This window comes from Caretta caretta, chromosome 25, assembly GCF_965140235.1.
Source record: "Caretta caretta isolate rCarCar2 chromosome 25, rCarCar1.hap1, whole genome shotgun sequence".
NCBI classification, from domain to species: Eukaryota; Metazoa; Chordata; order Testudines; family Cheloniidae; genus Caretta; species Caretta caretta.
In genome coordinates, this window is record NC_134230.1 from 10,864,287 (window position 1) to 10,885,445 (window position 21,159).

Here is a 21,159-nt window from a genome sequence, read left to right on the forward strand (position 1 = left end):
TGGGGCCAGCTGGGCCAAATGTGAGTGAGTAGTGCTGCAACCACATGTGCCAGCTTGTGACTCCATTCACAGAAATTTGGCCCAGTGTGTACTCCATCAAGGTGGCTGGACCAAACTTCAATCCCAGATGTTACAATGCCTGGAGTGGGGAGCTGAGCCCTGCCAGCCCTGTGGGACAGGGGCCAGGGGAGAGCAGTTTGTGTCACATTCTCTGGTAAGTACCAACCCCTCGATGCACCTCCCACACTGCAGTTGGGTGACACCCCATCTTTCATACCCCCGTCCTGTCCCTCCAACCCCAGACCCCAATGTGCCTCTTTCCCATAGGTAGGCAATTTCCCCTCTGTCATCCCATCCATCCTAGCCCCCAGCACCCCAGATCTTCCCCCACTGCACCCCCAGCCCCTTCTATTCTCCAGCTCCTTCCCCCAGCACACCCACTTTACCCCTAGGACCCAAATTCTCCCCACCTCTTTAACCTCTGTCCCCCACAGACATTGTGTGGGAGCTGTGTGTTTTTGGGGGGTGTTTTAGCTTGCTACCCTTCCCCCTCAGTTGCCAGTTGGGGGATTCTCCAGCTGTTCACATCTGGCTGGAGCATCTGGAATCTTAGCTCTGAGCCCCTTTCCCTGCTGAAGGATCCCTGCAGGAGAGGGATCCAGGTCTGGGACCATCTCAGGGGGTCGTGACAGGTCATCAAGATTTACAAATGGGTCCTGAGCCCAAAACAGTTGGAAAAACCACTGTATTAGATTACACCCCATTAGCGACCTGTGAGTCAATGAAAATAGAAAAGGGACAAAGATGGAGTTGATAGGAACTGAAGTCTAATATTTTTATAAATGGATTGAATTAATGTTTCCTTTGACTGTCCCAAAAAAGATACTCTTAATTCAACACTCCTTTTCTCCCCCTCCTCTTCCTTTCATCTTCTTTGTCTTTCTGGTGCAGAACACAAAGGTTCATGGTCTCAGTGGTGAGCTGGAGCCGGTTCCTACCAGTTCGCTAGAACCGGTTCTTAAATTTAGAAGCCCTTTTAGAACCGGTTGTTCCACGCGGGACAAATGGTTCTAAAAGGGCTTCTAAATTTAACCGGCCAAAAGTGGCGCCTTAGGCGCCGACTCCATGGGTGCTCCAGGGCTGGAGCACCCAAGAGGAAAATTTGGTGGGCGCAGAGCGGCAGCTCCCTGCCCCAGCTCATCTCACCTCACCCCCGGCCCCAGCTCGTCTCCACCTCCTCCCCTGAACGCACGGCCCTGCTCTGCTTCTCCGCCCCCCCACAGGCTTCCCAAGAATCAGCTGTTCGCGCGGGAAGCCAGGGCAGGCTGAGAAGCTGGCGGCAGCTTCGCACTCAGGCCCAGGGAGGCGGAGGTGAGCTGGGGCGGGGGGGTGTGAGGAGGGCTGCCCACGCCGCAGCAGGTAACCCCTGGCGGGGGCACAGGGGAACCACTCCTCGCCCCAGCTCACCTCTGCCACCCTCGGCCTGAGTGTGAAGCTGCCGCCTGCTTCTCAGCCCTCCCAGGCTTCCTGCCGAACCGCTGATTTGCAGGGGCCTAGGAGGGGGGGGAGTGGCACGGAGAAGCAGAGCGGGGCAGAGCGTTCAGGGGAGGAGGCGGAGCGGAGGTGAGGTGAGCTGGGGCCGGGCATGGGACAGGGAGCTGCCGGTGGGTGCTCTGCACCCACCAAATTTTCCCCGTGGGGGCTACAGCCCCGGAGCACCCACGGAGTCGGCGCCTAAGGCGCCACTTTTGATGTGATCAGTGGGAGGAGCGGCCGCTCCCCCCCAGCTACACTCCCCTGCCCCTAGGAGCCAGAGGGACCTGCCGGATACTCCCTCAGAGCTGCCGCAGGTAAGCACCACTGGGACTCCCCACCTCGCCCCCCAGCAGGTCCCTCTGGCTCTTAGGGGTGGGGTGGGCACCCAGTACGGTGGCCCACGAGACCCTCCTGCCCAGTTCTGGGGGCAGTCAGGGGACAGGGGAGGGGGATGGATGGGACAGGGGTCCTGGGGGCAGGGGTGGGCAATGACCCCCTCGTGGGGTGAGGAGGGAACCAGTTAAGATTTTGGCAGCTCATCACTCCATGGTCTGACTCCCACTGATCACCCATGTTGATTGGGGGGGGGAAGTAATGCTTTCATGTCATATTATTCCTCTTCCAATTTTCTTTTAAAAAATGGGTTCTTTAATGCACCCAATGAGAAAACATCCTTAAAATGAAGTTTTGAAGGTAGAGAGGTATAATAAAAGCTTTCCTCTTAAGATGCTGTACCAACTGCAAAGCACAGAGGGACAGAGGAAAAACAGCTAGTTCATGCAGAGTGGAAAGGGGAATTAGGTGACCCGGGCAAAACTCTTTTGGAGCAAAAAATGCATTGACAGTTTTAAGGTCCATACCAAAGAGACAGAACACTGGTTTTTCAAATCTCCTCTGAAAGGACCTCCCTTCTCACACAACAACCAAACTTCATGGTACTCAGTTTATCAATAGCAGAAGAATGGTTGTTCAAGGGAGTCCAGGTATTTCTAGCCCAATGCTTGCACAACAGAAGGAACTGAATTGGTGATGCTGAATACAGTTGTGGAGTATGCCTTCAAATCCTGCTTCTGATGCTACCAGTCTCCAGTTGCCACAGCTCAGATGAACATCCTCCTACCTCGTTTCCTCTTTCCAGATTCATCCAGTTTTGATACAAAATTGATGTAGATTTTGTGACTCCCTTTTAAGCCAGTGCTGATGTCATTTCTTTGAGTAACACTGAACCTCCTTCTGCTGGGAATACAACAATAATCAGTTTGACCGACCTTTGAACTGTGGATTATGTTTCTGTTGTAAACTTGCAATCCCTTGGCCGGACTTCCAGGAGAGTTCCCCTCCCCTTCAAGCACCTAATTTGTGGCTGCTCCATTTAGCTACCCAAAAGGGGAGCTGAGCTTTTGAAAGAGCTGGACCCTTCTTCCTGTTCACGATATGTATGCAGATGTCACTGTTACACAAAGAAAGCTACCATGTAAAGTTGAGTTTCTTGACTTCTGGAGTGATCTGAATTTGCCAAGCTATTATGTTTAGGTAGGTGAGATGGGTTCTAGCATAGCACGGGAAAGCCACCCCAGCCCATAGTGTTCAAAATGTGGAGGTCAGTGCCAGAAACTAACAGCTATTGTGACAGGCTGCTGCTGTCTGAAATACGTATTAAAAAAGGAAATAAGAGACTGTCTCAACAGTTATGTTTTGAATTATTCAGTGCAACTTTCATTAGACATGTTAATTTTCTGTGATCACCAGGTTGACATACACTGTTTAAGAACTCGCTTCTTACTGAGCCTTCTCCTCCTCCTTTCTGTTTCACTGATCAAACTGCATTATACATGCTTTTGTTGTTGCAGGTTTCGGAGTAGCAGCCATGTTAGTGAGCTGTAGCTCACAAAAGCTTATGCTCAAATAAATTTGTTAGTCTCTAAGGTGCCACAAGTACTCCTTTTCTTTTTGTTGTTACAGTCCCTGTCATTGAAGGAGTCTTTTTTGCTAATGTTGTGCTCTCCCATTGTTATCAGCTCTGCTGATTAGTTGTTGCTGCAAGTACGGTAACTTTGCCTTCAGCAGTGTAAGGCTATTCTTGCTGTGGAAGATTAGTTTGCTTTTTCTCCCTTGCAAAATTTAGTTACTACTTATAGTCCTCAAAAATGTATTCTGCAAGGTAACTATAAGTACTTGTGACAGACTGCACATGAATATCCTCTTCCAGTGCCGTTCCCACTTGCAGTTCACAGAAGTAATTTACTAATTATCTAGTATAGAACTATATATTAGATTTTAGTTAACACTGAGACAACTCATTTTAAGAGTGGGGAGTAATACTTAAATCTAGAGGTTTGTCAACAATGACATTTCATAAACAAACAAATAAAAATGACAGACTGTTCTGGTTCCACATGTGTCACTATGGTGTGTTTTATTAAGGGTTGCCTCTCTTTTCCCAACTATAAAATGGGCAAAGCACCACCTAATGCCCATCACTTGTCATGATGCTTGTTTAATTGGTACTTTGTGATCTTCTGCTGCAAATTGCTATACAGGTGGAAGATACTGTAATTGCTTATTAACTCAAACACATATTCCAGGAAATGTCTCTCTCTTTATTTGTAAAAGAGACATTTTTTGGTTTGCCTTTTAAGCGAGTAATATAGACTGAAAACTTGCATTAAGATTGTGATACCAATAGAACCTAGGATACTTGAAAGTGAAGGAAAATATTGCATCTTTATCTTACTTTTGTGCCAGGAAATATGATATGTATGGTGCTACATAATGGCACCAGTGGGTCCCTGGTGTTTGGGGCACAATGTGGGGAGTTAATAGAATGTTAGGAACCATTAGGAAAGGGATAGATAATAAGACAGAAAATATCATAATGCCTCTATATAAACCCATGGTACATCCACACTTTGAATTCTGCGTGCAGTTGTGGTCACTCCATTTCAAAAAAGATATATTAGAATTGGCGAAAGTACAGAGATCAACAAAATTGATTAGGGATATGGAACAGCTTCCATATCAGGAGAAATTAAAAAGACTGGGGCTGTTCATCTTAGAAAAGAGAACTAAGTGTGTGTGGGGAGGGGGACGGGGGAAGGGATATGCTAGAAGTCTTTAAAATCATGAATGGTGTGGAGAAAGTGAATAAGGAAGTGTTATTTATTCTTTCACATAACACAAAAACCAGAGGTCACCCCATGAAATTAATAGGCAGCAGGTTTAAAACAAATATAACAAAGTACTTCTTTGCACAACGCACAGTCATCCTGTGGAAATTATTGCCGGGAGATGTTGTGAAGGCCAAAAGTATAACTGGGTTAAAAAAAGAATTAGATAAGTTAATGGAGGATAGGTCAATCGATGGCTATTAGCCTAGATGGTCAGGGCAGCGACCCCATGCTCTGGGTGTCCCTAAACCTCTCACTGCCAGAAGCTGGCACTGGACAACAAGGGATGGTTCACTCAATAATTGCCCTGTTCTGTTCATTGCCTCTGAAGGATCTGGCACTGGGCACTGGCCACTGTCGTAAGACAGAATACAGGGCTAGATGGACTTTTGATCTGATCCATTATGACCACCATTCTTATGAGTTAAAGACAGAATTAGAGGACTGCCTTTGGATTGCTTTCTTTTATTGGTTTGTATTTTGAACATAGTTGGGTTTTGTGTGTGTGTTGAGGTGGGTGGGTGGGTGGGGAATATGTGCCTACTAGTAACTGATCTTCAATCTGATTCCTTTTAAATCTCTGTAGAGGTGCATGTGTGTACATTTTTTACAACTCTCAGAACACATGTTTCAGCTTGTGGTCTCTTAATGTTGTTCCTCTACTTGTAAGCAAGGACATTCTTAGCATTCTTTCCAGTTTGTATCGTGGCTACACAACATCTAATTATATTTCTTGACAACAACTAGCCAGGGAGGCTAAGAATTAACATTACAATGGGCCTTAAGGTTTTGCAATTACTCAAAAATGATCTGTGTGGGGCCTGTAGAACACTTGGCTAAGTCCTGTCAACATCCTTTCTTTTTGGAGGAGAAGTCTTCATTCAGATTTTTCTGGTCACTCTGCAGAGTTTCTGCATAGAATTTATTGCAGTTACTATTTATCTAGTATGGTTTCAGAGTAGCAGCAGTGTTAGTCTGTATCCGCAAAAAGAAAAGGAGGACTTGTGGCACCTTAGAGACTAACAAATTTATTTGAGCATAAGCTTTCGTGAGCTACAGCTCACTTCATCGGATGCATGCAGTGGAAAATGCAGTGGGGAACACTTCACTGGATGCATGCGGTAGAAAATACAGTGGGGAGATATCTCCTCACTGTATTTTCCACCGCATGCATCCGATGAAGTGAGCTGTAGCTCACGAAAGCTTATGCTCAAATAAATTTGTTAGTCTCTAAGGTGCCACAAGTACTCCTTTTTCTTTTTATTGATCTAGTAGTATATAGTTGTGTGGTGACTGGATCTGATCCTGTAATGACTTCACACATGCAAATAGTCCCATTGAAATTTAGGGTTACAGTCACCAGTGAGTTATTCACATGTGTAAATCTTGGGGTGTTTACTTTGTTAATACTTTGTTGCTGTTGCGTAGCATTTGTAAGACCAAACTTCATTCAAATGACAGACTGCTAGATCCTGTACAAGGCTCTCTGACTCCACGACTGTTTCAGCAGACTCCCAGTTATGAAAATATTTAGCACAGAGCCTGTTGCTTAACAGCCAGAAAAATCCATTTCCTTTTAGCTTCGGAGGTAGCAGCTGTTTCACTTTCCAAAAAACTGTTTGATTTTGTTGTTAGCTAACGAGTTGGGGTTTGTTTGTTTGTTTTGTTTTTTATTGTCCTCTGTGGGGAGAAAAGGAGCAAGGGTAGAGCTGTTGGATTTGATGTGTGATCAACCAAAGTGTGAGCTCATAGAAATGCAGCCGTGAAAGTATATTAAAGTGCATAAAGAGCTGGAAAGATACTAGAAAGCGATGAAGAAAAGGTAAACAATGAAGACAAAAACATTTATACTAGTATTTTAGTTTATAGTTCACATAGTACCACATAAGATCTTTACCATAAATGCTGTACAGTAACACTTATTATTCATTTGTTTCTGATAGGCCATCATTTAATATTTCTGTCTATAATTTGTATCTGAAGCTGGCAAATAATTCCAAGATTGATTACCATGTAAGCTACTGTTCATAGATGGTACGATACCTAGATATTTCTGTCTTCTAACTCAGTTTAATTCCATAATTACATGATAATGCTTGACTATGAAATTGCATAGTGAATATCTATGCATTTATCTTTGCTCTGTATAAAACGGCACTAGTATTTCCAAATATGGGCAGCCCTAAACCTAGAAGAAGCTTTAGGTCCCAATCCTTTGATCCTTACTCAAGCAAAACTTCCACTGAAGTCGATGGGAGTCTAGCCTGAGCAGGGAGCAGAGTACTGCATGCTACATTTATAATGTAGCTTATTCTCTATAATGCTTATATCCATACTGTTAAATGTACATTGCTTTATCTATCCCTCCCCCTCAGTTTGCAGGCTTGAAGGTGTCTCTAAAAAGCATATGCTGACTAGACATGAATGGGCAAATCCAAATTTCCGGAGCCTTGCCTGAGTATCTTGGTTGCATGCTGAGGCACAATTCATGGGGAGAAGACAGGAAGGAGTCCTCCGCCCAAATATGCAGACTGGCAGCAGATCTGTTTCACTGAAAGAAGGAAGGATCTGACTCACCAACCCCCCGCTCCCCCTTCACTCTTTTTATGCAACTCCCCAAATTCTTCCCTTAGAAGTCTTCGGGCAGGGGAACTGGACTGTTGTGGCCTGGACTTCCTCTGCATACCAGAAATGAGGTAGTACAAACATCAAAATTTAGAAACAAAAACAAAACAAAGGTAAAAATCTTTAATGGATGCTTCCATCAAAGGGCTGCTGTATTGTGGCCCTCGGAGGCAATCCACATGGGCAGCACCCACTGGCATCAGTGTGCCCACACCAAAGGTAACGTGGGCTTGAACTATCAAGATAACTTAACTTACCAGATGCATCTGTGGGAATCTCAGCAAACTTTGAGTGGCCTTTAGTTTTGGACTTTCCTGAAAGTGAGCGGAGTTCTAGGCTAATTTGGAGAGAGCACATTCTGCTGTAAATCGATGTTGTCACCCTTTTTAAAAAAATTGGAATGAAATAATAGTTACTACTTGATGCATATGAGCAACAATGCTGTTCTGGTTGCCTAGCAGCCAGCTAGACACACTGGAGAATAAAAAAGGCTGTCTGACTAAGCAATGTGGTTGGAGCTGGTTTTTAGGTTTGCGGGTGGAACCTGACCCAGGGAGCTCATATTTTAAGGAGGGGGAGGAGGTGGGTGGAATTTACCATTAATGGATATTTTAGTTCTAGCAGGATCATCAGTCTTCTCCTCCCCCCCTGTTTTTCCTCTCCAGTTTTTAATGCTTTAGAAAAGGAATGAGAAAAATCTCCAAATTCTGTGCAAGAAAAAGCCAAGGACTCTCTTCCTTGTGAGGCTTGGAGATTATTAATATTTCATATTTTTTCAAGATGCAAGTCAGCATTTTCTGCAAGCTCCATGTGTGCTAGGAAGTGGCTGCTATAGTCATCTTGGTCTAAACCATCCACCTGCTTGCAGAAAGAAAGGAAAAAAAGAAAAAAAACAGACTCTTTCATCTTTGTCTTTAGAGCATCTTTCTCTAGAGCATTTTTTCCTCCAGATTTTATATATACAAAAAGTTGGACTGATATGGTGCATGGATAGACCTATTTCAGCATTGCCAACCCCAAGCCTTTAAAAATCATGAGTCAGACCCCAACAAATCATGCGACTGGTTTAGAAATCATGAAATTTTAAAAACAATAAATTTTTGGTTTTATTTGTCCTCTGGTGTTGGAGCCACTAACGGTCATATTTTCAAGCCTTTTTTACACAATCCTGAGGGCTCGAAATGGTTGGTTTTGTTTTGTTTTTAATAGAAGCTGAGATTCTCTGGTAATAATATGACTCTGGCAACATGGGCTTTAAGAGAAATGCCAAATACCCCACACTTACAATAAAATTGCAAGAGTTGACAACACTGCTATGTTAATGTCCTTGTCTTGGCCTTGTGACTTTTTAATGTTTTTAAGGCTGGAATGGGGCTGACTGACTTGAAGGACTGCTCATGGAGTCTTTGATCCAGCCCAGGTCAGTAGTTACTATTAGCAGTTATCATTTCACACTGGCATTTGAAAAATGAGTTGGTGGGTCTCAGTTTAGTTTCTAGAAGAGAGTTGTCCATCTCTTGGTACCCATTTCCCCACTCATTGGCAGCCCGGGTCGAGAAGCTAAGAATTAGCTGGACATAGAGAGAGGGGAAGTTTGCTCTCTCTATGAGCTGGCTCTTCCTGGTCAGGGCTAAGACACGTTGGTGAGAGGCAGCTTGATGAAAGGTCATGCCACTTTTGCCTTCTCTCCTTCCAGGGTTAAATAGAGGTCTCTGTTCTTCAGTTTTCAGTCTAGCACCTATCATAGAGTTGTCAGCGGTTCCCTGTTCTGCGTTACCCTTTGGATCCCTCATTTTGACATTATGATCTATACCTCCATTCCTCTTTGTTCAGTTTTTGACTCAAATAGTTTGTCACCTGACAGAAAGGGCCTTTCCTTGCTTTGGAGTGGGCTCTAACTATTGATCAAAGTAATCAAATAGGCTGGCACCTTTCACCAAAACTCAGTTCCCACCTCCTCCCCAACAAAAAAATCAGCTATGAAAGCTGGAGACTCTAGCAATAAAGATGCACTGCCCGCTCGGAACACTTTTAAATAGTGTTTTCTAGGACTGGGCATTTGACTGGTCCAAAAATAATTGGTCAATTAACCAGTCAAATATTGGTCAGATAATGTAAAAAATGGTCAGATATTTCAAACCACTAATTTATTAGAACAGTAACAAAAAAGAGTAAGACTTTGTGATCTCCATCAGGCTTAGCCTTAAATAGATATGAATGCGCAATTATAACACAACATGTAACTCAGAAAAATGTGAAACACAATGAAATGAGGGTCTAAAAAATGAAAGAATGGCGCCATGATCCAATCAGAAAAGTAGGCTGCTGCCTACATCAGGGCATTTTTGCTGGAATATTTGATAATATTTGACTGTGGCCAAATAATAGGTGGTCAATTGACATTATTTGACCAGTCAATTGAACAGCTTGCCAACCTTGGCATTTTCTTCTTTACACTCCAAGTCAATCTGCTGTAGGATGACCAGACAGCAAGCGTGAACAATCAGGACGGGGTGGAAGGTAATAGGAGCCTATATAAGAAAAAACATCTGGTCACCCTAATCTGCTGAAATAACCTGAGCAACATCAGACCTGGTTTCAGCTTCTTTATACATGGCTGAATATTATAATGCTAAAGGATCTTATTCGTAGATGACCCTAAGTTTTTAATGTCTTTGTGCTGTCCTGTATTGCTGGATATTCTATTTCAGTACCAAAATTTACCATTAAGTTGAGTGTTAAAGATCAGTTCATGATAATATATCAGGCTTGATTCTCCATTACCCTGCACCTTGTGTGTTCATTTACAGCTTTGCAAAGTGAGTGTAAAAAGCATATTGTTAACCGGTCCCAATATGCATTTTGTCCCACTGCTGGTTTTATGCTTTTGGGGTATATCCTTCAGTTTTGTCACCTCTTACTTCTCTCTTGCCATTTCAGTGGCCCTGAGCTCTGCTGACCTCCTGTCTGATTTACAGAGATAGGGTGAAAGTCACTCCAGTTTCTGTTAACGTCGCTCGGAACATCAGCCAGAAAGTGATCATGCCCTCTACAGTGCCACTGGGCCAAGTCGTTCTTGGGAGCAAAGGTCTGAACTTGGATTCCCCCTCACAGGGGTTTGAACACAACTAGATGGCAGAAGACTGCTGAGCACGTTCATTTGTGTCAGTGATAGAATTAAAAGAAGTCCATGCAGTTCAATCACAAAATCTTAGTTCAAAGCATTAAAGCACAGGTTTTTCTACGGAATTTAATGCAATGATTTACGATCCTGTGGACTTCATTTCTGCTACTTATGATTTCCTGTTGCAGAAGAGAGAATGTCTTTCTGTAATTCTGGCATGTTGCATTGTAAGGCTGAGCTATCGTTGGATAAGAGTCTGAAAAAAAATCTGTTCCATTTTCATGACACATTATTTAAAAATTCCTAAAAATCTCAAATATTTAGAATTAGCGACTTTTCCTGTAAACTTAGTCCTTAATGAGTGTGAAGATGAGCCAATGTCATGGTGACCTTAAAAGTGAATGAACTTTGGTTTCAAAGTCTGAGCTATGGGACAAATGCTGCACAGACACAGTTCCCAGTGACTTTGGAGCATAAAAAGGGCAGCCTGTGGCTTTAATAATAATTAGCAAGTGCAGCAGATCTTTTGTTTCAGTTCATGCCATCTGTGATCATAGTACCTATGATCGTGTTCCATTTCTACCAATTTAGCAAAATAAAATTTAAAAAATATATATCCTGTATTTTTATACCAGCCACCTTCGCTCTTGCCTAAAATACTCTGTAAGACTTCACTAATTATGAGCAATGAATTCCAGCTTCAAATCTCACTACAATAATGCAGAATGTGGAGTTCAGATTGGTTTCATATGTTCACAGAATTCTGAAAAAAATATTTTCAGTGCATTTCTTCTCCGAAGCACTACAGTTATAGGACGCAAAAACAGCCTAAAATTTTCTCCTCTAGGGCTTGTTTGTTTGCATGGTAGTTTTGTTTTTGCAGTACACTTGCTGTGTTGTAGCCTGTACTGTATATTTCCTGTAGAAGCTAGAGGAGGAGACAACTACTTGCATAATGACTAGTTATTATCACCTCAAAGAGAGGTTAATTTGTTGATATTTTTAAAATAAAAGAGGGATTTAAAAGTGCTCCTTTCCTCGACATTTGCTTCTAAGAACATTGTCTGCCTGGACTGTTTTATTATTTCAGAATAAATAGAATAAACCTCCCCCCACTCCACCTCCTTAGTTACTATAGAGAAGAAATTATTTATCAGTCCTCCCAGGGCTTCTGAAAATAATCACTGACATATTAAGTGTGTTTTCGATCTGGTTAATGTGTGATGCGGGGGGGATAGGCTGGGGTATAGCATTGTTTGGTTTGGGAAGTATTCTCTTCGTCGCTGAGCAACCAGCCCTTGGAAACGGGAGTGGACTGTGTCACCCATAGCAACCGTTGTTACTCGACAAACAATGTGGGCCAGTGCAAACAGAGCCAAGACTGTAGGCTCCAGTTTTTAATTGAACATCTGCATATGTTTTTCTCTGATTAAATGGTGTCTCAGTTTGATTTGTCTGTGACAGATACGCTTGAGCCAGTTTTGTGTGGTTATTTACAAAGTGCATGATTATCTTGTCCAAATTAATTCCTTTTGTTTATTCTTATGTGAAGTTGAGAGGGCATTTCCCCCTCCCATCTCCTGTAATCCATAAAAATAGTCTCAAAATAAGAACCTTTATTTCTCAGTAATCTCTCAGCTTTCCTCCTGATTGGGTATGTATTGCATAATTACATAAGGTCTCTTAATCAGGTTGATAATTATAAGTACAATTTTGATATATTAACATTGTGACATATAAAAATATCTTTTTCTTTTTTAATCCCAGTTTTATGTTGCCCTTTGTTGGATAACCAAAACCCCTTCCATTTTATGGGTTTCAGAGTAGCAGCCGTGTTAGTCTGTATTCGCAAAAAGAAAAGGAGTACTTGTGGCACCTTAGAGACTAACACATTTATTTGAGCATAAGCTTTCGTGAGCTACAGCTCACTTCATCAGATTTTATATATCTGAATCCCTCTTCCCCTCCACCAATTTGGAACCAAAGAGGTGAATGGGTCAAGACTCCTCTCCTTACCCTCAAAACATTGGGTAAAAGAATTTTTTGCCTGGGTAAATGATACAGCACAGTATTTACTTCAGACTCGGTGACACAGTTCATCCTTTTTTCTGTAGACGACACAGCTGTTCAGGGAGGACAGAGGACTGTTAAACCAGTGCACATTCTCACAGGCCTTTATCTTTTCTTGTTCATCTGGAATGCAGTCAGTCTTACTACCATCCTAACCCAAAAGGTTACAATGGCCTCTTCTAATTGAAGAGCATTAGAATGTGCCCTATAGAACTGCATCTCTAGTAAAGCTAAAGCAGCCCTTCCATTCTATCTTCTTTCCACGAAGGATCACATCTCAGTTTATGGCTAATACAATAAATAACCTTGTATTTTCCTTTTATTTGGGTGGGTTTTGTTTAGCCCTGTGTGTTACAGCACGTGCCTAGTTACCAAAAGCCTAATGAACAGCTCCAAGGATCTGAACAGGCTTTACCTTTCCCTCCGCTTGTAGCAGAGCAACAGTCTGGAAAGTGATTTCGCTTGTTGCGTTATTCGCATAAGGTCCTGCCATGAAACAGATGAAGTAATTAGCAACTAGTTGTGACTGGTGCTGCTGGGACCACATAACACGCAACCTGGGATTCTGAGATGAATGCACTTTTAAAATTGATAATATGTACTTTCTCCAGCTGAATTTATTGCAGAATTATTATTCGTTAATTTATAAAAAAAAAATTTAAAAAAACCTCTTACAAGAAGAGTTTCGCTAGAGCATCCTATTGGTTTGGTTTGATGCCAGCCCCAATTCCCTGGGTGGACTTTACCATGCACTCTGAAATTCTTTTGGTTGATTGGATGTGTTTCTTTGAACTGGCCCAACCCTTCCCAGTTCCACTCCCATAATGGAACTGTCTCTGCTTGGTTTGGACCACACCTGACAAATAGGTTCTGAGCTTAATTCAGGCTTCAAGAGGAAGCACATCTGTCATAAATATAAAGGGAAGGGTAACCACCTTTCTGTATACAGTGCTATAAAATCCCTTCTGGCCAGAGGCAACGTCCTGTTACCTGTAAAGGGTTAAGAAGCTCAGCTAACCTGGCTGGCACCTGACCCAAAGGACCAATAAGGGGACAAGATACTTTCAAATCTTGGGATGGGGGAAGGCTTTTGTTTGTGCTCTTTGTTTATGTGGTTGTTCTCTCTTGGGACTGAGAGAGGCCAGACAGAAATCCATCTTCTGCAACCCATCCTAATCCAAGTCTCCAATATTGCAACCGGTATAGGTAAGCCAGGCAAGGGGGATTAGTTTATCTTTTGTTTTATGTGAATTTTCCCTGTGTTAAGAGGGAGGTTTATTCCTGTTTTCTGTAACTTTAAGGTGTGGGCTAGAGGGGGATTCTCTGTGTTTTGAATGTGAATACCCTGTAAAGTGTTTTCCATCCTGATTTTACAGAGGTGATTTTTACCTTTTTTTTTTTTTAATAAAATCCTTCTTTTAAGAACCTGACTGATTTTTCCATTGTTCCAAGATCCAGGGGTTTGGGTCTTTGATGATTTTGTAACAAATTGGTTAGGATATTATTCTCAAACCTCCCCAGGAAAGGGTGTGTGTAGGGCTTGGGGGATATTTGGGGGGCCAAGTGGTCTCTTTCCCTATTCTTTGTTTAAAACGCTTGGTGGTGGCAGCATACTGTTCCAGGACAAGGCAAAGTTTGTATCTTAGGGAAGTTTTTAACCTAAGGTGGTAAGAATAAGCTTAGGGGGTCTTTCATGTGGGTCCCCACATCTGTACCCTAAAGTTCAGAGTGGGGAAGGAACCCTGACAACATCTATGTCTTATGTGCAAGTGGGTAGGTTGAGAGAGAAGGGTCAGAGAGGTCACCCAGGCAATTTAAATGGACAAAGGAAAGAAACTTGCTCCCAGTGTCAGAAAGTAAACAAGACTTTTTACCCTGCCTGGAAAAGGGACTTTAGGAATTTTTCTCATAAATAAAGCAGTTTCTTAATTGATTCTATCCTTGCTTAGTCTGCCCTGACTGATTTTTGAAGCTGTCCAGCACAGGCCCAGAGTTTATGTAATAATAATATTTCTGCCATTTGCTCATCCCGAATACCATATTTTTTCAAACCTTTGCTGCCCCTGTGGTCAAATCTCTCCCCAGAGAACTCCAGTTTGCTGGGCCAGTTGCTATTTTAAAATCTAATTTGAAGATTTCTTTTTATGAATGGTTTCAGAGTAACAGCCGTGTTAGTCTGTATTCGCAAAAAGAAAAGGAGTACTTGTGGCACCTCAGAGACTAACCAATTTATTTGAGCATGAGCTTTCGTGAGCTCACGAAAGCTCATGCTCAAATAAATTGGTTAGTCTCTGAGGTGCCACAAGTACTCCTTTTCTTTTTATGAATGACCACAATTTGTTTGTGGTTTGTTTGCCCGAACTCTCTGAACACTCATGAATGGTGCTATATAAATATAAATAACAATAATGTGTTGGCAGGAGATACTTCTTTGTTTGTTGTTCACCAGTTAGGCATGACAGGGACAGCTGCTACTGCCCCACATCTAAATTGAAATACAGAACTGAACCTTCCACTTCACACTTAACTTGAGCAGGGGCTGGCCAGCTTTCCTGCTCCCTTAAAAAAGATTGTCTGACCTAAACAAGTATAAACAAAGTACTAATGACCAGATAGGTTGAGATCAAGCTGATCTGTTGGAGTCAAAATAAATAGAGTGAAATACGATTTCTCACAATGTGTAATCATCCTATAGAATTCTCTGCCATAGGAGAACCTAGAACAGCAGGGTTTGAAAAGGGGCTCAGTTTTATAGCCAATATTTGTAGTTATGCATCCTAAAATGAGGGTAATCAAATTTCACATTTAAGGGGATAAATTGACCACCACATGGCTCAGGAAAGAACTTTTTCCTGACCTTGTGTATGTAGTGCATTGCTCAATTAGCCAGAGCCAGTTTCCCCTTCCCACTTCCTTTGAAATATCAAGTACTCTTCACTGCCTAAAGCAGGATACACAACTTGAAGGACCAATGGCCTGATCCTGTGTTCCTGCTCTGTCAAGATCTTCTTATTACATGTACAATGCTATTCTCCTTTCCCCTCTTGCCTCACTGTAATGTGATAACAGTTCCTGTGTAGTTTGTATTGAAGTTAAATATGATTGCCAGTATGAAGATCTGAAACCTACTAATTGGCACCTATGTATCCCATGCCCCCTTCCAGAAATAGTATATATCCAAAAATAAGGTTTCCCTGTAGGATTTTAGTAAAAGAAGGAAAGCAAGTCACAACACAGTCCTTTCCAAAATGGGAGATGTTGAGAAATGTGAGAGGCAAGCCTGTTCAAATTGCTTAGTGTTGGTACTGTGATTCGGGAATGGGGAGGGGCAAATAAGTGTATGCTAATTTATTTGGGACATACCTTGGAGGCTTGGAAAAGGGAAAGAACAACCCGATTACTTAGGGTTTCATTGTTTCTGTATGGTTTCAGAGTAACAGCCGTGTTAGTCTGTATTCGCAAAAAGAAAAGGAGTACTTGTGGCACCTTAGAGACTAACCAATTTATTTGAGCATAAGCCTTTGTGAGCTACAGCTCACTTCATCGGATGTTTCTGTAAACTTTCATCCAAATCTATTTAGTTTCAATGCAGTATGTGTGGTTCTGGTATAGGACATAGTTGGGTCCAAAATTCTACAGAAGCTAATCACTATTAGAAATGTCTGAAAGTGTATAATCAATAAATACCATTTGTTTGCATTTAGACATTCCTCTGCAGTATTTGCAACCTAAAATTGTGCTAGTGGAGAAAAAGGTAGAAATTGAGACTGACTAGCTTATTTTTCTTTGTCCAAGATAAGAGAAGCTTAAAGAAAAAGAGCATGAATGGTGAAAAGTGAATTAGATCTTTAAAAATCTTCCAATGTGAATACTTTTCAAATGTTTCTTGTAACCCAGGTGAGTAATTTTTAAAGCAACAAGTATACTTTTAACCTGACAATGTGTCTTAAAGATGTATAAAAGTGTATTTGAAGAGTAATATGTTTGATTTAGAAACTGCTCTTGATTAGTAGCTGCGTCATTATCCTAGATACAGGATAAAGAAACTATACTGAAAAGAAGCTATGTCTTAAATATAAATGTATGGAAACAAAAACAAAAAAAAGTTTGAGACTGCAGCACTTTATCCTTCTGCTGACTTTCTTATTACCAATAACTACAATTTAAAGGTGAACTGAAAGGCCTAGGCATACAGTAAATCTGAGTGCACGGTTCTGGTTTCCCCAGCTACAGCTGATAACCCACTGACACCAAGTACAACACAAGAAGTTGCATTTCTCATGCTACATTAGTTGCCTTCAATCGTAGCAAAAGAAACCTCTTTTTGAAGTCAGGACTTGGCAGGCCTATAGAAAAGGAACAGACTTATTCATGTATTCATTTATCAAGCATGCTCAAGTCTGCATATGTATTGTATTAACAATTTGGGAACTGTTTCTGTGTCTATCTTTTAAAAAAAATTCAATTTCCGTTTAAAATTAGAACCATTAATTTTCTCTTACTTAAAATATCACTAACTTTGTGTGTGCTCCTATAACTTTCTTTTAAGGCACTATGTTTTAGTCATTGGACTACTGTGGTTGGATGAATGGTTGGACAGCACAATGGTGAGGTAGACAATGAGAGTCTGGCACCTGATATCTCTTGAAGTATCATTTTTGAGTCTTCGGAGCCCTGGAGTTCCGATAGGTTAGGGCACTGGTAGCCTAACGTTGAAACTCAACATGGTCGCAAAACTGGGTGCTCGTTAACTTCTGTACTTCTAAGAGCCACTGAAGTGGTGTGTTCTGAATTCAGGGCTGAAGGAGTTAAGTTCTCCTTCTGACATTTTTGAAGTTCTCTTCCTCAAAAACAAAAAGCATGTAAAATGGGTCACTTTGTGTATGGAACTTCCTTGTGGTTTGTCTGCAGCTCATAGAGTTACTCTCCTTGCATTCAGGTTTGAGATACCACACATGGGTACTCATCAACATCCTGCTGCCAGCAGCATATGCTGTTGCTGCTTCTGCCACACATTCAACTGACTCTTAAGGAAACACCTTTTAAATTATCAACACAAAAATGTTCCTAGCACTCTTCCACATCAGTGAAAGGGAAACTTAAAGAAACAATGAAGACCATTAAATTTCCCTGGCTCCATGATAATATAATATCTATATTACATGATTCAGTTCCATGAAATCCAATTCAAGACTGAGAGTATATTTGTAATATTAACTATTGCTAGAAAAAGTCCCTTCCAAGTGTGTATTTTTCCATGAGGGCCATGTTCCTGAAATACAGATATACTGCTTGGTGTCCTTGAAACCTATGTTTTGGGTTCATCTGTGTTTCCAGGTAACTAGAGCTCTTACAGAAGCAGTGTTTTGTCTCTGTTTTAATTTAATTTAACTTAATCAGTGGAAGGTTCTGGTGCCTTCTGTCTTTATAACATTCTGAAGCAATTTAATCAATTAAAAAGCAGCGATTCCAGAATCAGCTCATTATCAGGTTCCTTGTCATTTTCGCCCTCCACTTACCTCAGGCTATTGAAAGAGTAAACGCCATTACCCATAATTCACAAGAGCCCTTGGATGAGCCTGTTTTGCATGGCAGGATAATTCCACCTTATTTCTGAGTTTGAGTAGCAGAGAGAAGGAAAGATCAGCCACAATTGAGTGAACTATTTTAAACAACATAACAATGTGCTCGGATACCATAGTGAAGGGCACGTTAAAACAAGTACTTATAACTGGCCCCAACCTTCACCCAACTCTTTCGGTGAATCAAGGGAAGGATTAAGGAAGAATTATTGGGACCTGGACCAGTGGTCAGCGCAGCCTGATGCAGCCATAGGTCCGTGAATAGCTGATGGCACATGAGTGCTCACTGTTGCTACTGTAGGACTTGTAGACAAGTATCTTGGGTGCCCTCCCACAATACCGCAAGTTGTGTGATCTGATGAAAGTGGAGAAGCACTGGCCCATGACTGTTCGCTGCAGACACTGTTGACTGAGCTGGGATGGCACATCTTGGCATGGAAGCCAGGGTTCTGATGGGCCTAGATTTAATATGTTCTTAATGTACTGCTGCATTTCCTGGTTTTATCTGAAAGCAGAAATAGGAGAGGCTATTCTTTCCTGATTTTTTTTTTTTTCCAGATCTGTGCATAAATCAGGAAATACTGTAGATCTCATGAGTGTACCTGATCTTAGGATTTCCAGGCACATTGCATTTTGGAGAAGCATTAAACTCGGATGCTTGGCTGCCAGACTTGCAAATATTTTGAGGTGCGCTTATTACTAACAACAATGCTGAGAGCCTTGTCTCTTTATAGGCATCCTCTGTGTTCTCTTAGACTGGAAAGTAAAGATACTGAATAGCTTTTATAGATTGGACCCATAAGGAACAGAGTCTTGGCTTAGTTCAGCTGGCAGAAAGTAATAAGGGTTTCGTTTCAGGTCAATAAGCTTTTAGAAATGGATAATCTGCAGCCAAACTTTCCCAAAGATTTGGGGGGTATTTGGCCCGGGATTCTGGTTCAGAGTCATTTGCTGGCAGTTTGAAAGTGTTTGCTAATGTGCTCCTCCTGCTTTTAAGTTCTATGGACATTGGAAAAACTTTCTTCCCTTCATCTGAATTTTAAGGAAACTCCTTGCATTTTTCTGAGATTGTGTGCCCTGGAGAAAGACAGATGAATGTGTTGGGTTAAGGTTGCAGGCAGGGAATAATCTATTTCTGATGCAGATATTATCTTACATAGTTCTGCCTTAAACTGGCTTAATTACTTGAGTTGATCTTAGTTTCATTCATTGCAAAATCATTTAAGAAGTTTTATCTGCTACACTTTATATGCTTCAGTTAAAATGCAATTAATTCCATTTCAGGGCAGTTTTTTAAATAAGAGGGCAGGCCAAAAGTGGCAAGTGAAGTGGAAAATATTTGACCACATGATACCTTCTTAAATAAGTGTGGCATAGTTGCTGTTGGAGATTCATAGTAAGCATTTATTGGTGAAGGAATGGAAAAACAGCAGCCCTCTGCGTCCTTCTTACCACATATTTTTTATTACTGTGGAGGGTATTGAGAACTAATATCTTCCAGTATATACTGAAACTGTTTTAATACTTTTTTTCCTTTTTTATATATGTACATGGCTACAGACACACTTCGGAGAAAATACCCTCTTAATGCCTGTTGAAAACATGATGGCCTGATACTTGAAGTTATTTCTTCTGATTTCAGCTGTTACTAGTTCCTTCTTTACAGAAATAAATAAATTAAAAAAATGCTCTAAGCAAACGAAACCTGGATAGAAGCTCCAGAAGCTGAATAACGTAGGTTTTTTTGTTTTGTTTTTTGTTCTTTGTTCTTTTTAAAATTTACTCTTCCTTAAAAGTTCCATGCAAAGCAAACCCTGGAGTTTTAGTTTAGATTCTAGCAACCAGTGTTAAGGGTGAGACATCATTCAGGCCAAGTAATTCTAAAAGTTAAGGCTGCACTTTACAGCCGTCTGCATATATTTTAAAAATATGACCTTTTAGCATAATTTTATGGTATTTGTCAAATGATATGGATAATACAGACTCAGTATTGCTGACTCCAAGCATTTAAAATCCATGAGCCAAACCCCCTGAAAATCATGATATTGGCTTAAAAATATTGAGATTAAAAAAAAAACAATAAACTTTGGGTTTTTTGATTTGCCTTCTGCTTTTTAGCATGCACTTGGATCACATTTTCAAGCTTTTCTTTGCAACCATTAGGGCTAGAAATCTTTAATTTTTTTTTTTTAAATGAAAGCTGAGATTCTCACATAACCACTTGTTTACAAGAGTTGGGGCTTTAAGTAAAATGCCAAATATTGTGAGACTCGTGATACAACTGGAAATTCTTTATACAACCTTGCATGCAGTGAGCATACTGGACTAGAAGTTTAACTAGACTACTTTTAATTACACTGGGTCCATTTTGGTCCCTGGATGGCTCAGAATCCATGAAACAGCACAAGCTCTGCACAGCTGAAAATCCGGTGTGTGCCTTGGAAATATTACTTTTAATTAACTAATGTTAATGATAAATACAAAGGTTATGTGCAGCATTGTTTTAAAGAGAAATTTAATATGAGGAGGTGTTAGTAAATGCTGATTGTGATCTTGCATTATTGAATATGGATGCTGCTGAACTGTTATGCCTTTTTGTTGCCCTGACATGTCTACCTGTCCCATTTTCCTTCCTAAATATTTTTATTTAGCATGGCTTATGTTTTTCCTTGGGACTTTATTGTGAACTGAAATTAGAACAGGCAAAGGTCTGTGTCTGAGAGCCTCTGCTGTCAGCTACAGGTGGAATACAGCACTTCATGTGAAAAATTGTAATTGGTCTGTTTTCCACTGTTCTGTCTTAATTTGAAATCCTTAGATGAAAGACATGAAGTGAAGACTTAGTATTTTTTAATATTCTGCAGTTCTAAATATTTAGCTTTGCTACTGACTCACTGTGTTTCCTTGGGCAAGTTGCTTAACCAACTACTTTTTATGCCTTCGTTTACCATCTGGTTGTAATAACTTGTCCTCAGAGAGATACTGTGAAGCTTAATTAATAGTTGTGAAGTGCTTTAAAATCCTTAGGAGGAAAGCATGAAATATAAAGTAGTAG

General features: G+C 41.1%; 1 protein-coding gene and 1 long non-coding RNA gene across 8 annotated transcripts in view; both read left to right on the forward strand.

Moving 5' to 3' along the window:
• The window catches only part of RFX2 (regulatory factor X2), a 100,692-nt gene that overhangs the window by 18,815 nt on the left and 60,718 nt on the right, over positions 1–21,159 (forward strand). Inside the window, exon 1 of one of the 7 annotated variants that reach the window (XM_075123115.1) lies at positions 6,273–6,525. The exons of the other annotated variants lie outside the window; for them this stretch is intronic. The gene's annotated coding sequence lies outside the window, so the exon portion shown is untranslated. Of the gene's footprint in view, positions 1–6,272; positions 6,526–21,159 lie in introns of those variants that run through there. 7 annotated transcript variants of the gene reach the window in all.
• On the forward strand, positions 7,119–12,084 carry LOC142070103 (uncharacterized). The gene is made up of 3 exons (XR_012666045.1): positions 7,119–7,399; positions 8,691–8,748; positions 10,269–12,084. It is a non-coding gene; the product is annotated as an uncharacterized LOC142070103 (long non-coding RNA).